This window comes from Osmerus eperlanus, chromosome 8 (genome assembly GCF_963692335.1).
Source record: "Osmerus eperlanus chromosome 8, fOsmEpe2.1, whole genome shotgun sequence".
Classification (NCBI taxonomy): Eukaryota; Metazoa; Chordata; class Actinopteri; order Osmeriformes; family Osmeridae; genus Osmerus; species Osmerus eperlanus.
The window spans coordinates 2,713,647-2,728,473 of record NC_085025.1 but is presented as its reverse complement, the minus strand read 5'-3'; the positions used below and the strand labels follow the sequence as shown (position 1 = coordinate 2,728,473).

The window sequence follows — 14,827 nt, the reverse complement described above, 5'->3', positions numbered from 1 at the left end:
TCCACCAAAGAGTACGAAGGGCATTCATTTCACCACCCCTCCCCTTCCCAAAGCCCCTTAATAAAGGAGGAGGAGGAGGAGGAAACCACCTCTGACTGAGGAAGTAAATCTCTTCCAGAAGATCTTAACATGAACGTTCTCTTACAAAGTACCAAGCTGACCCCAACAGTAGCAGCACGTCTGAAATCTGAACATAATCATGAGTTAAGCCCTGAGTCAATGCCAGCTCCACTGAGCAGCTTTGAGGCGTCCAGAACACTGATCTATCTGGGATCCCACGTTGCAGAGCCGCGGGCCCACACACTGTGCTAGCTAACAGCCTTCTCATGAGCGGGAACAGGACAGGCCTGGTTAACTCCTAGAAACACATCGACTGGGTATTTTTCGGGAGAATGGCGGAGGGTGTAGAGAGACCGACATGCCCCCCTCTCTCCTCCTTCTGACCGCAGTCTTTCAAAACTTCCTCTGGTTGGAGGCCAGGGTATGCTATTCAAAACATTTTGACAGTTGCTCACACAGTCTTCTCTGGGCTGTCAGAGGCTCAGGCTGTAGGCCTGTTCAGCCTGGGGGTCGAGCAAGACCAGCATCCTGGCTTTGCTTACAGCTCGGGGTCCCTCGATGGTTATCCAATCCATCTTGGATGGACAAGAGGCCTAGCGAGACCTAGAGCTATCTTTAAGGATGTTCAAACCAGCGTGTGATCAGCCGATAAGGATCCTGGCTCTGGAGAGCGTGCAACACTAGGTGCCAAGGAGAAGACAGAGACAGTCGTCTTATCGGAGACGTGAGCATGTGTGGAGTCGGGGCTGTAAATCAGCTCCATAAAACATCCTCCTGCAGCTGATAACGGAGGAAGGAGCTCCACAGCAAGCTACTGTGAGAGCAAGGAACCAGCTGCTGCAGTGTCTCTCTCCCTCTCTCTCTCCCTGTCTCTCTCTCTCTCTGTCTCTCTCTCTTTCTGTCTCCCTCTCTCTCTGTCTCTCTCTCTCTCTCTCCCTCTCTCTCTCTGTCTCCCTCTATTTCTGTCTCCCTCTCTCTCTGTCTCTCTCTCTCTCTCTCTCCCTCTCTCTCTCTCTCTGTCTCCCTCCCTCTCTCTCTGTCTCCCTCCCTCTCTCTCTGTCTCCCTCCCTTTCTCTCCGTCTCCCTCCCTTTCTCTCCGTCTCTCTCCCCGTCTCTGTCTCTGTCTCTCTCTCTGTCTCTCTCTCTGTCTCTCTCTCTGTCTCTCTCTCTGTCTCTTTCTCTCTTAAAGTCAGTAAGAGGACTGGGTCTTGTATCCTCTAGAATTAATGGTTGATCACTACAGAAACTGTCTTTAACAATTCATACTCAACTCGATAACAACAGGGTAAGAGGGAGATGCATAATTATATTTCAGACCAGGCACTTAAATGATCAGTCAGTGCTTTCTTTAGTGTTTTGCAATACAGCAAATGGAAAGTTTTGCAATCGTTACCGCCAAGCTGAGAGCGTTCATTTTGTGTGTGTCGACAGCGAGGAGAAGGCACACGCAGCATGGACAGACTGTAAATCCAAACCAGAGGAAAACAGTATCTCAGATGACGTGTTTAGAGCAAACCTTCCTGCCTCCAGTGAGGGGGTCCTGCACTCAAGAGCTTTTTCCCAAATCCTTCGGCAGATGAAGTTAATTGGGTCTGTGGAACGCAGCCTGCAGTAGGCTCTCCCTCGGCTAGACACGGCTAGGCTAGGTTGGGCTGGGCTAGGCTTATACGCTCCTGAAACTGTATTTACCCAGAGCAACCTGGGAGAGGTAACCAATAGGGCCAGGGCGACTCCTCCAGCGTGGGGAGAGAAGGCGGAGCTCCAGTCCTCCATTCAGGCTCCTGTCAGCAGCCAGGCTGCACCTCCAGCTGTGGGAAATGAAACTCTGTATTTGGCAAGTGACCCAACGGCAGGTCAACAGTGTGGTTAGATCGCTTCCCGGCTTCAAAAACCAAAAGGTCCTGCGGCTGCCTCACCACCTTGTTGCACATAAAAACAGTCCTGCAGTCCCACTGAGAGGTCCTGGTTCTGTCTCTGTCACCACCTCCCCACCACCCCCCTCCACCCCTCCCTGAGATGGCCTCAGGCTGTGGGCACATTAGGCCTGTCCCATTGGAGCAATGGTCCAATAGGCCAGAGAGCAGGAGGTGGGTAGGGGGAGAGGGGAGCAGTACCAGTGGAGATATGAGAGACAAAGCCTCTATTGCTGGGCTGTTATGCCTGGTGCCAAATCATTGACCCACAGTCCCACACTCATTTCTGGAAGTAACAGCCAGAGCCGTGCTGTCAATGGGCTCATTCACACTGCTGGAGTGGGTGCACCTAAAAGTGTCCACTTCGATTAGTGAAAAATAAATAAATGTGTAGGACTGATCCAACAGGAAGGCGAGCCAGCGAGTTGGGAGGGATCTCAGCTGGACACGGGGGGGGGGGGGGGGGGGCAGGACCTGCTGCAGTACACAAGAAGCACGCGTGTTTAAAACTAAACTAAACTCAATTAGCAAAAGGCCTTTCCAAATGAAATGATCCAAATGCGTTATAAAACTTAGGTTTACGGTTAGGAAAAGCAAGGCAGATTGGTTTCTCAACGGTGTAGCTGCCTGCAATAAAGTTCACAGCTTCTATAAAGGAGGACCTCTGGGGCTACAGGGCCACGGCAACAGTATCTAGGGGGATCACGTGTCATCATACATGGCCAACACATTTCCTCCTGATCGTGACAAGGCTCTGTATTACATCAGAGCTAGCCAGCCCTCTCCCTGGTCCAGACCAGGTCTAAAACACCTCAACACTGCCCTTCCCTGAGAGGAAGCCAGCTTGCACATCTTCAGCCGGTGTGTGGGTGCTCCAGAGCCCATTACCAGACAGAACAGCCCCAAACACACAGGCCTCAATCACACATTTCCTCCACTGAGTCAGAGACCAGTCACACTGCGAGGAATGTCTAACTGCCTCTCAGTTCGGCGAAATTTAAACAAATAAAGGCACTAATTGGCAGTAGACGCGCTGAGGCCTGCTGGCAGGAGCCCCAAACTCCCCACACACACTCTCTCGCGTGTGTGTGTGTGTTTATACTACTGTGCAAAGACGCTCCGTTTGGACGTTTTCCACAAGATATTCATAACGCATAAAACATAACAGCGAGGATATCAAGTCTTCACGTGAGAAGCTCCAAGCGACCACCCTTTCAGAGGGACCTCACCTCAGTGATGATTTCAACCACCAGCATAAGGATACCAGTTAAAACAACAACTCGAGTCGATTTGAGAAAATTATCTTCGAAGGATTCTTTAAAAGATTTTTTAAGTGAATCTCATTTGGTTCGACTTGGGCTCAGTCCACCTTCCTGCTGGGCTTGGAGTGGCGTACCTCAGATTACAACCATGATGGAAACAACACTCTCTCCCCCTCTCTCCTCTGCCTCCCCCTCTCTTGCCCTCCCCCTCCCCCTCCCCCTCCCCCTCCCCCTCCCTCCCTCCCTCCCTCCCTCCCTCCCTCTCTCCCTCTCTCCCTCTCTCCCTCTCTCCCTCTCTCCCTCTCTCCCTCTCTCTCTCTCTCTCTCTCTCTCTCTCTCTCTCTCTCTCTCTCTCTCTCTCTCTCTCTCTCTTCTGCCTCCCCCTCTCTCCTCTGCCTCCCCCTCTCTCCTCTGCCTCCCCCTCTCTCCTCTGCCTCCCCCTCTCTCCTCTGCCTCCCCCTCTCTCCTCTGCCTCTCCCTCTCTCCTCTGCCTCTCCCTCTCTCTCTTTCTCTCCGTCTCTCTCCTCTGCTTCTCTCTCCTCTGCCTCCCTCTCTCCGTTTTTCCTCCACACATCCACTTCATCTAGGAGGAAGGAACCTGATCCCCTTTTGTTTTTTTAGTTTTTTTTTACATATCGTTTTAATTCAAGTTCTCTGGGAGGAACAAGCCTTACCTTGCTTTCCACTAACATTCTGAAAGCTAAGGGTCTGCATGGATACATAATAGACCTGCCTTGCCTAAACAGAGGCAGCCTATAACTGCTTGACATCTTAAAATCAAAGAGGTTTATCACTATATTAATGTCAAGTCATCTTAAGTGACCTCGAAAGGTTAAACAGAAAGAACATTAACATTTTAATAAGGTCACAGACTACAGTTCCTGATTCAAACAAAACAGTCTCATGTTAAAAACATGGTCTGAACCACAAAGTATTTTATCCAGAAACTCCCTGGTTTGGCCAAACAGACACACCTCGTCCCTCCTTTTGTTGAACTCATATTCAAGATCTGAGGAAACATAAACAACAACTAAGCAGAAGGGGTCCACAACTGCTGCTGCTGCAATACCTTTTCCCGTAAGTGACTTGCTGAAGTGATTTTGTTCCAGGCAAGGTGTCCGGAACAGAAACAGACCACACTGTACATGCAGGACCCAGAGCTCAGTCCCGCATGCCCTGGAAGGGCCTCTCGTTTCTGGGCTGAGCCACCAGGCAGGAGAAGGGCCTCTTGCTGCTGGGCTGAGCCACCAGGCAGGAGAAGGGCCTCTTGCTGCTGGGCTGAGCCACCAGGCAGGAGAAGGGCCTCTTGCTGCTGGGCTGAGCCACCAGGCAGGAGAAGGGCCTCTTGCTGCTGGGCTGAGCCACCAGGCAGGAGAAGGGCCTCTTGCTGCTGAGCTGAGCCACCAGGCAGGAGAAGGGCCTCTTGCTGCTGGGCTGAGCCACCAGGCAGGAGAAGGGCCTCTTGCTGCTGGGCTGAGCCACCAGGCAGGACTGGCACCCCAGCTACAAGCCAGCACAGCTCTCAGCTGCCCACGTTTGACGACTGGGGTAGGAGCCTGCATTCTGTTGTATCGTCCTGCTAATGTGTGTGTGTGTGTCTTTGTGTACTTGCACTTAAATGTGTGTGTGTGTGTAAGGGGGGGAGGGACAGGAAATCAAAAATTCTTCAGCACCACAGCCTGCAGCTGGGAGTTGATTGGAAGCAGGCAAGGGCACCAGCTCTACCAGGGCACTGCGAGACACCAGGAGGTCTCCCAAACAAGTCTCCCCTCCACGTCCGTCCTCAACAGCGGCCAAAGGATTGGCAATCCCCCCCCCCCCCATCTTGTTTTCTTCCGTAAACACAGTAAATAACGGGGGGAAAGCAGTATGGCTGCTTGTGTCTTTCCTGACCATATAAGGAATTAGCAGTAGGGGAAGGGGGGATTTAGCTGTAAGTAGGTGAAGTTTCTTCCAGGCGCTTGCAGCAGCTTGCTTTCCAGTGTGCGTGTGTGCACGTGTGTGTGTGCATGTGTGTGTGTGCACGTGTGTGTGTGTGCACGTGTGTGTGTGTGTGCACGTGTGTGTGTGTGTGTGTGTGTGTGCTTCTTCCTCTCCTCTACACACAGGCTCCCTCACTGGTTCCCTCCCCCCACCTCTTAAACACAACATTTCTGTGGGCAGCAAAATGCTGAGTTCACCTAGCAGACACTTGAAAGGGAAAATACTGTTGCATTCCATTGATCCAGTATTACAACTGCAGTTTATCAGCAGTTCTCTTGACCAGAATCAAACAGATGTTACAGCGGATGTTATAGGGTCTAGAGAAGATCATCACACAGAAAGTAAATCAAATACACCTAAATGTCAGTGCAACACACATCCCCCATTATCACTAACAGAAGTAATGTCAGGACTCGCGGTTAACTCGAAGGACAAACAACTAAGTCAGTCTAAGTTAAGTCGGCAACGAACAGGGTTTTCCTCCCCTGCGTTCAGACCACAGGGTGATTCCAGTGTTCCCCCTACCATTATATTAGGGGGGCGCCCCGCCCCTCCAACGGCACCCCCCCGCCCCCTCTGGAAGGTCAAGTAAATTATAATTTTTTATTTTATTTTTTCATATAGCGCCAGATCACAAAATAAGTAATTTAACCCTTGTGTTATCTTCGGGTCATTCTGACCCATCAGTCATTGTGACCCACCGTCGTATTGCGACAGATTTACCGCATACAAAGACAAAGTGAAGCATTTTCTTTTAACAGCTAGGCTGTCTCAGACCCCCCACATTGCAAAGGTTAAAAGAAAATTATTTTAATTTGTTTTTGTATTGGGTAAAATTGGGTAAACACAAAGATGGTTCGTTATGAACCTTTGGGTCATGTGACCCGAAGGCAGCACGAGGGTTAAGGTTACCTTTCCGATAAAACAGGTCTATAGCTTGCTCTTTTATTAAAAAAACTAAATGTCCTTATGTTATTTATCTTATTTACACGACGGCAAATCTGTAAACCTAGGGGAAACACTGGATTGTAGATGCTGAGGTGAAGTGTTCACCCTCCAACAGGGCATAACAGGGCCTACAGAGGTTAGACAATAACAATGGTCCCTCTGGGCTATGGCATTCATCTTACTGCTGGAACTGTGCTGAGAAACAATGGCTGGGTCCTGGGTAAACAGAGACATCTTTGATGAGGACTTATGTTTACTTAACCCTTGTGTTATCTTCGGGTCGTTCTGACCCATCAGTCATTGTGACCCACCGTCGTATTGCGACAACTTTACCGCATACAAAAATTTTCTTTTAACCGTTGGGCTGTCTCAGACCCCCCACATTGCGAAGGTTAAAAGAAAATTATTTTTATTTGTTTTTGTATTGGGTAAAATTGGGTAAACACAACGATGGTTCGTTATGAACCTTTGGGTCATGTGACCCGAAGGCAGCACAAGGGTTAAGAACCTTAGGTATACTGTTCACAACAGGTCTGACAATATATGACTTTTTTACCTTAAGAAGCAGTAGTCTTTCAACTGAAGCTTAGCCATGGATCATGGCTAGATGTAACCAAGACAGCACTGTTTGTATTGAAACAGCTCTGATAATCCAGATCTCATTCCAAACAACTTTGTCACCTTGGCGTTTTCTCTGAGGCACATCACGGTCATGAATGACAAATCGTTTTTTTCCCAGTCAGCATAAGGAAACGGTTGACCACAAGGTCATCTAACAATAGTAACACTCGGAGCATCTCTACAACTTTGGAAAACTCCAGAAAGTATGCAGTTTTGTGCAGCACAACCACTCCAAGAAAATAAACACACTCGTACCAAAAAACAAATTAAATACAAATGCAATACAATACAATGTCAACAAGGCGCATCTGGTCCACATTAAGGGCATTACTGACAGAAAAATGAAATTAACATTTAACACCACCGGCGTAATTTCCAAGCATTTGTGCCAGGGAGGTTTTAAATAGCTCAGCATTAACGTGTGTCTGCTCCAGGCGTGACAACCTGAGGTGAGGCTGTTCTGCTCCTCCAGTGCCCAGGCGGGGCGTGACAACCTGAGGTGAGGCTGTTCTGCTCCTCCAGTGCCCAGGCGGGGCGTGACAACCTGAGGTGAGGCTGTTCTGCTACAGTGCCCAGACGGGGCGTGACAACCTGAGGTGAGGCTGTTCTGCTACAGTGCCCAGACGGGGCGTGACAACCTGAGGTGAGGCTGTTCTGCTCCTCCAGTGCCCAGGCGGGGCGTGACAACCTGAGGTGAGGCTGTTCTGCTCCTCCAGTGCCCAGGCGGGGCGTGACAACCTGAGGTGAGGCTGTTCTGCTACAGTGCCCAGACGGGGCATGACAACCTGAGGTGAGGCTGTTCTGCTCCTCCAGTGCCCAGGCGGGGCGTGACAACCTGAGGTGAGGCTGTTCTGCTACAGTGCCCAGGCGGGGCGTGACAACCTGAGAGGTGAGGCTGTTCTGCCGGCCTCCTCAGATCAGCAGAGCGAGACTCTGCTGGATGCTGCTCTGCATGTTGAGAAGCCAAACATCCATATTCCCCCTTTCATATGAGTTGTTCCACATCGTGCCTTTGCATCAGCAAAAGCCACAAAGCTGAAAGGAAAGGGTGGGGGGAAAATCGATTCACATTCGAATCGTGATTCAGTCTTCTAGCGATTCACATTGATTCACAAATTTTTTTAAATCGATTCCCATTTTTTTTCTAGGAAAAATCGCGAATCAATTTTTAATAGAATCGTTACCCCAAGAATCCATACAAATCGAATCGTGAGGTACCAAAAGCTTCCCACCCCTACTGAAAGGCATGTGTACTTGGTGGCAGGGAAGCCACCAAATGAAGCCATCTTCTTCGACGAGGGACAAGGTCTAGGTCCAGACTACCTCGTGAGGTACTCCATGTCATCTTCAATCACTTCCTTTACCGGGTTCCAAACAGAAAGTTGTTTGTATCAGAACAACAGCATCCAACTGATACTGACTACATCACGGGCCAGAGCCGGCTCGCATCACGGGCCACAGCCGGCTCGCATCACGGGCCACAGCCGGCTCACCAAACCTGAAAACACACGATGAGGAAGGGCTGGTTCCAGCGAGGGAGCGGAGGGGGAGGTGAAAGGTTGTGCAACTACCCAGCACCTATATGGGAGTGTGGCTTCAGTGCCTCCTGCTCATCAGCACCCCTCCTCTTCCTATCCTCTCCCCCTCTCCTCCTCCTCCTCCCCTCCTCCCCCCTCCTCTCCCCCTCTCCTCCTCCCTCCCCTCCTCCCTCTCCTCCTCCCTCCCCTCCTCCCTCTCCTCCTCCCTCCTCTCCCCCTCTCCTCCTCCCTCCCCTCCTCCCTCTCCTCCTCCTCCTCCCATCTTCCTCCTCTCCCACCCTCCCCTCCTCCTCTCTTCCCTTCTCTTCCTCTCCCCTCCTCTTCCTCCCCCTCATCCACCTCCCCTCCTCCAGGCATTAGATGTCACGACCACAGCCTGAGCTTAAAATAGAAACTTCAGCAGCACAAAATATGTTATCCTAAACCACTAATCTTTCTGTTTTGCTTTCTGCCAAAGAAAGTTTAAATAAAAAAAGGGTGTAAGCAATCTTAAGGGTAAAAATGATGTGAGAATAAAGGGGGTTGGAAACCCATGACAGGACAGTGCGCACGTTGTTTTTCTTACATTGTGGAAACATTAATTGCTAGTTGACAAGCCTCAACATAGACTCATTTAGTAGGCTCAGTATAACCTTCAGTTTCCAGACCAACACTTGAAAAGAAGATAGATGGTGTTGCCCATGTTTAGCTTCAATGGTTTAAACCATAAAATATGTGGGCATTGAAGAGGGCTGTCGTTTTTAGACCATGTGACTATACACATTGTGTTCACACCTTATTAGGACTGTTTGAAGGTAGACAAGTATTTGCCACTGAACTGAATCTATTGTTCTGTTTGTTATCCAAATGTGTAATATTACACAGGATATTCTTCTGAACAATACCATACACTGCCCACCCAAAGTACAATGTAACCCTGAATTACCCTGAAAGGTGTCCAGTTATCTGCCTGACTGTTTTACGTGACAGCACAGCCCAGCCAGCAGGACCATGGCCCGCCTGAATGCTGAATAGCTCCTTTTGCGAAGCGCTTTCTGCTCCATATATTGTTATTTATTATTTCCACCGCGGCATGTCTGAGCAGATCCTGTTATAGTTGGACAACTCAGACCGAGGGTGGTTTTATCATGAGGTCTTGCTGCACAGGCCCACTCACGCCAGCCCTTTGCATGGGCAGCAGAGCCGGCCCTGTGCACGGGCAGCACAGCCGGCCCTGTGCACGGGCAGCAGAGCCGGCCCTGTGCACGGGCAGCAGAGCCGGCCCTGTGCACGGGCAGCAGAGCCACACTGAGCCGGAGGCAGCAGAGATGGGCGGGCAAAAGAGCCGTCCGAGGAGGAGGCTTCTCACAGAGCGGATTCAGGTGGAGTCAGGAACCAGGGTGCTGCTCTCTGGTTCTCCAGGCTGGAGAGGAACCTGTAGCCTGGAGAACCAGAGCGCTGCAGGCTAGAGAGAAACCTGTAGCCTAGCCAACAACTGTCAAAACACGTCCAAAGCACAAGATACAGGCTAACCTGGAAATATCAGGGCGGAAAAAAACTATCGCATGCAACGTTTTGTCCAAGGCCTTGTCACTTCAAGGTCTGACCTCGTCTAGAAATGTGTCCTGGGCCACATTCTGCAGGTTCTAATCAGTTGCAACAATGACCAGAGCTGGGAGAGTGCAATCAGGGAACGCAGACCTGGGAACAGGGTTCATCTGTGTTGTAGATGAGTGATTTGACACAGCTTTTTTTACTTCAGTAGCTGGCCACATACAGCAGCCCTCGAGAGCACTAGCCACAACAACAACCATGTCTGCTCTACGTAGAAGGACAAGACTGATGCAACTGTTGTGTCACACAGAGGGACAGTGGTGAATTAAAGGGAAACACACAAGCATGGGAACCTGATCTGATCTGAGAGGGTCAGGAGGACAGGAGGGGTGGGAGGGGACTAAAAAAAGGTTCAGAAACAGTTGTTTCTGATAGATTTTCCGACAGGAGTATCTTAGACGGCTCAGCTTCAATGGCCCTTTGCCTAGCAACAGATTCCACCGCTACATGATTCACAATGATAGAATATCCCCCCCCTCCCTACTTCCAGATCTTCAGAGGGTGAGCAAGTCTCTCACTGAGGAATCACACAGCTCTGCTTGTAGCCTTAGCTTAACATCAAGGCACTTATGCCAAGGGCATGATATTCCAATCAGACACACATACACACACAAAACCTTGTCTGCTAATGGAGTGACATTCAGGTATGGTCCCTGCGTAAGGTCTTCATGAGGAGTGAATGTCCTGGCACAGAGCTGGGAGGAGGCTGGGAGGTAGGGGGAAGGCTGGAGGGAGGCTGGTAGGCTGGGGGGAGGCTGGGAGAGGATGGGAGGCGGCTGGGAGGCTCAGGGAAGGCAGGGAGGGGGCAGGGAGGAGGCATGGAGGGGGCATGGAGGGGGCAGGGAGCCAGCAATGCCCCGTCCTTGGCTTCACGCGAAAAGCTGTAAATACCAGACATACCTCCCCTGTCAATCACATACCACAACCACACCTTCAGGAGGAAGACACTCAGCTCCCTGGATGGCGCAACAATGCAGGCACGCACGCAGTGCATGCCAGCTTCCCCACAACATCACACCCAGAGTTCACAAACGGCTCCTGCAATCCGTTGTGTTTCAGAGCACAGCTTTAATACCAGGAACAATGTGAAAAGACGTGAGCCTCCCAGGGCGTAGCGTGTCCGCAGGGCCAACCAGCAGAGTGTCCGCTGGGCCAACCAGCAGAGTGTCCGCTGGGCCAACCAGAAGCGTGTCCGCTGGGCCAACCAGCAGAGTGTCCGCTGGGCCAACCAGAAGCGTGTCCGCTGGGCCAACCAGCAGTGTCCGCAGGGCCAACCAGCAGAGTGTCCGCTGGGCCAACCAGCAGAGTGTCCACTGGGCCAACCAGAAGCGTGTCCGCTGGGCCAACCAGAAGCGTGTCCGCTGGGCCAACCAGCAGTGTCCGCAGGGCCAACCAGCAGAGTGTCCGCTGGGCCAACCAGCAGAGTGTCCACTGGGCCAACCAGCAGCGAGGCAGCTCGCTGGAGGACGCCCTCCACTGATATGCCAAGTATGTACAGGACAAATCTTCACCCTTTACTGCCTGACCAAATACACTTACAGCATGTCATCACACTCTTTAAAGCGCATAGCCGGCAGGTTATTAGAACGCTCTCTCCCCGTGGCTCCGGCTCATTCCATCACCTTACCCCACCCAGGGGTGTAAAGGGGTCCTGTCACACAGAGAGCAGGCCCTCTGTGGCTACATCCAGTGTGTGTTACCACAGCCCCGCTCCAGTGGATTACAGGATCTCCATGTGCTCGGCTAAGGAGAAAATGTTGGGCCGGAAATGCTTTCTGCAGCTGCTAGGAGTATTATTCCCCCACCTTGAGGCCAACCAAAAGACAAATGGCAGCCAAGTCATGTGACCTTTCCATCGTGAGATGCCATTGGTGGAAAGCCTCTGTATTCCACCCCTCTCAAAACATTCTAGCCATACTTGTCTCGCCGGAAAACTTTTTCACCTCATCACAGAAGACGACTTGTAACGTACAGTCATATCATGACCAACAAACAAAATAATGGTCAGAAAAAAAGTCACGACCGACTCATCAGAACGCGGTGTGACGCCCATCACAGTAAATCCCGTCTGTCGGCACTCCGAACTCATGTCATAAGTGGTCGTCCCAGGTGTAACATAACCCTGTATGCATGCATCAATGAAGTATGTATAAAGAAGCCTAAGTGATTACAGACGCTGAAAGAGGGTTTCGCATGGGAGGGCCTGCCTCTCCCAGCTGGACCCTGGCTGTGGACCCTGGCTGTGGACCCTGGCTGCGGACCCTGGCTGTGGACCCTGGCTGTGGACCCTGGCTGCGGACGCGTCCGGCTGGCGTGCGTGCGGAGGGGCAGCCGGTGGCCCTGCTGGTGCCCAGAGGGGACGGGAGGGGACAAGGCTTGGCTGTGCCCAGACTGGCATTGACAGGTGGGGCCCGGAGGCTGCCAGAGAGCGCTAGGCCTGATCCGCAGCGGAGACTGCAGCCAAACCACCCACAGCAGCAGAAGCCATAGCAGTGCATTCCTGCGAGGAATAACGTGGCAGAGCCGCTCTCGGACATCTTTAACCTGGGGGGAGAGACAGGCCGTGGGTGGGCCTGGGAGACCAGGGGGCGGTGTGGGGCTGGGGGGGAGGGAGGAAGGTGGCGCAGGGGGGTGAGGCGCAGGGAGGGCAGGGTTGTACTGTGTACTGGAATCCCTTCCCCCACGCTCTGTCCCCCCGCTTCCAAATCAAGAGAAGTTTCCATGGATCAGTGACGAGGAACAAGGAAACTGACAAAAAACACCCCAACAAAAGAGTCTGGGGACAGCTGGGAAAAACTAAGCCAGTCCACTCTCACCCTGTGCCTTGGCCCCACTTACACCTTTACAAGCATGTACCCAGCATGCACCCTGCTCAAACTTAATCTGAGGGCACTTATGGAAACTTTTATTTTATTTTTTTCAACACACTGACAAACGCTCATTCTGATAGTTAGCGCACACTGTTAGACTGGATGGGCGGTTCCAAAAACGATACTTTTGTGTATTTAGGCGCTGTTGTGCAATCTGTGTTCAGGAGAGAGAAAACAAGGATCCCTCCGAGCCCAGTGGAAGCTGTGTTCTGCCCCACGGCTCAGGAGGCTGCTCTAAGACACAAGAGTTGCAAAACATCAACACATCACCGCACGCAACTCCATAGACCGCTACTGCTGCAACTATGTCAGAGACAGAGACACACACAGAGAGAGAGAGACACAGAGAGAGAAAGAGACATATATATATATATATATATATATATACAGCCACACAGTCAGTTGCCCTTGGCAAAGATATACCGAACCACAACAAACAAAAGCTTTTGGACTGTGTGAACTTCACTGTCCACCACACCCTGACAACATGTTTTGAGAAGGCGGGGGGGGGGTTGAGGCCCTCACTGTGCAGCTGATAGGACCGCACAACGCCAGATCAAAGTCCTTTCATATCCTTAGCAAGCAAAAACCTGAGAGAGAGATGAAAGAGCATCAGCTGACTGCCGGAGACACCGTGCACAGCCCAGCTCAGCACAGACCAGCTCAGCACAGCCCAGCTCAGCCCAGCCCAGCTCAGCCCAGCTCAGCCCAGACCAGCTCAGCCCAGCTCAGCACAGACCAGCTCAGCACAGCCCAGCACAGCACAGACCAGCTCAGCACGGACCAGCTCAGCACGGACCAGCTCAGCACAGACCAGCTCAGCACAGACCAGCTCAGCACAGACCAGCTCAGCACAGACCAGCTCAGCACAGCACAGACCAGCTCAGCACAGCACAGACCAGCTCAGCACAGCACAGCACAGACCAGCTCAGCACAGACCAGCTCAGCACAGACCAGCTCAGCACAGACCACCACCGTCTGCAAGGGAGGAGAACAGCCCTGTCTGCAGGGGAGGAGAACAGCCCTGTCTGCAGGGGAGGAGAACAGCCCTGTCTGCAGGGGAGGAGAACAGCCCTGTCTGCAGGGGAGGAGAACAGCGCTGTCTGCAGGGGAGGAGAACAGCCCTGTCTGCAGGGGAGGAGAACAGCGCTGTCTGCAGGGGAGGAGAACAGCCCTGTCTGCAGGGGAGGAGAACAGCCCTGTCTGCAGTGGAGGCCAGGGGGAGTGTGCAGGGAGAGAGGGTGAAGAGAGAGAGAACCTGCCCGCAGAATAAGCAGATAAGATGATGCGTAAACCTCGAAAAACAAACATCCAGGTTTGTGCTTCACGCTGACTCAGCACAGGGTAATCTCAAATATATATTCATAGGAGTCCTTGGAAAGAAAAAGCAAAGTACGACATCTCTAAAAAGAAAAAAAGGTTATCCGTGTGTGTATTATGCGTTAAATTCGGTCAAGAGCAAAACCAAACATTATTGCTCAAGGTTTTTATATAGCAGTCAAATAAGTGCATGGGGGAAAAAAGTGTTTTGTCATGTTCTATTACTGTGTCTACATCTTGCTGAAGGGACCATGACCACCTGCATCCGTTTAAAGGAGACAAACATGAATTCATCAGCGCTGATATTCTGTCTCAGGAGCAGAGGCAGGAGCTGACCTAGAGAGACATGGAGTGTCTCTAGGTCAGCTGTCAGCTGTCAGGACCTGCACACTAAAGACTCGGTCTCCTGGCAGGAGGGGAGGGTTCTGGCTGCTGCCTGGAGCGGGCTACACACACCCCTTCCCTCCCCTCACCTCTCCCCCCATCCACTCCTCTCCACCCCTTTCCTCTCCTCACCTCTTCCTCCATCCACTCCTCTCCACCCCTTTCCTCCCCTCACCTACCCCCTCATCCACTCCTCTCCACCCCTTTCCTCCCCTCACCTCTCCCCTCATCCACTCCTCTCCACCCCTTCCCTCCCCTCACCTCTCCCCTCATCCACTCCTCTCCACCCCTTCCCTCCCCTCACCCCCATCCACTCCTCTCCACCCCTTCCCTCC

At 51.8% G+C, this 14,827-nt stretch overlaps 1 protein-coding gene across 6 annotated transcripts in view; it reads right to left on the bottom strand.

Annotated features, from left to right (window-relative positions):
• tab2 (TGF-beta activated kinase 1 (MAP3K7) binding protein 2) overlaps positions 1-14,827 on the bottom strand; it is a 29,900-nt gene that overhangs the window by 9,431 nt on the left and 5,642 nt on the right. The window lies entirely within an intron of this gene.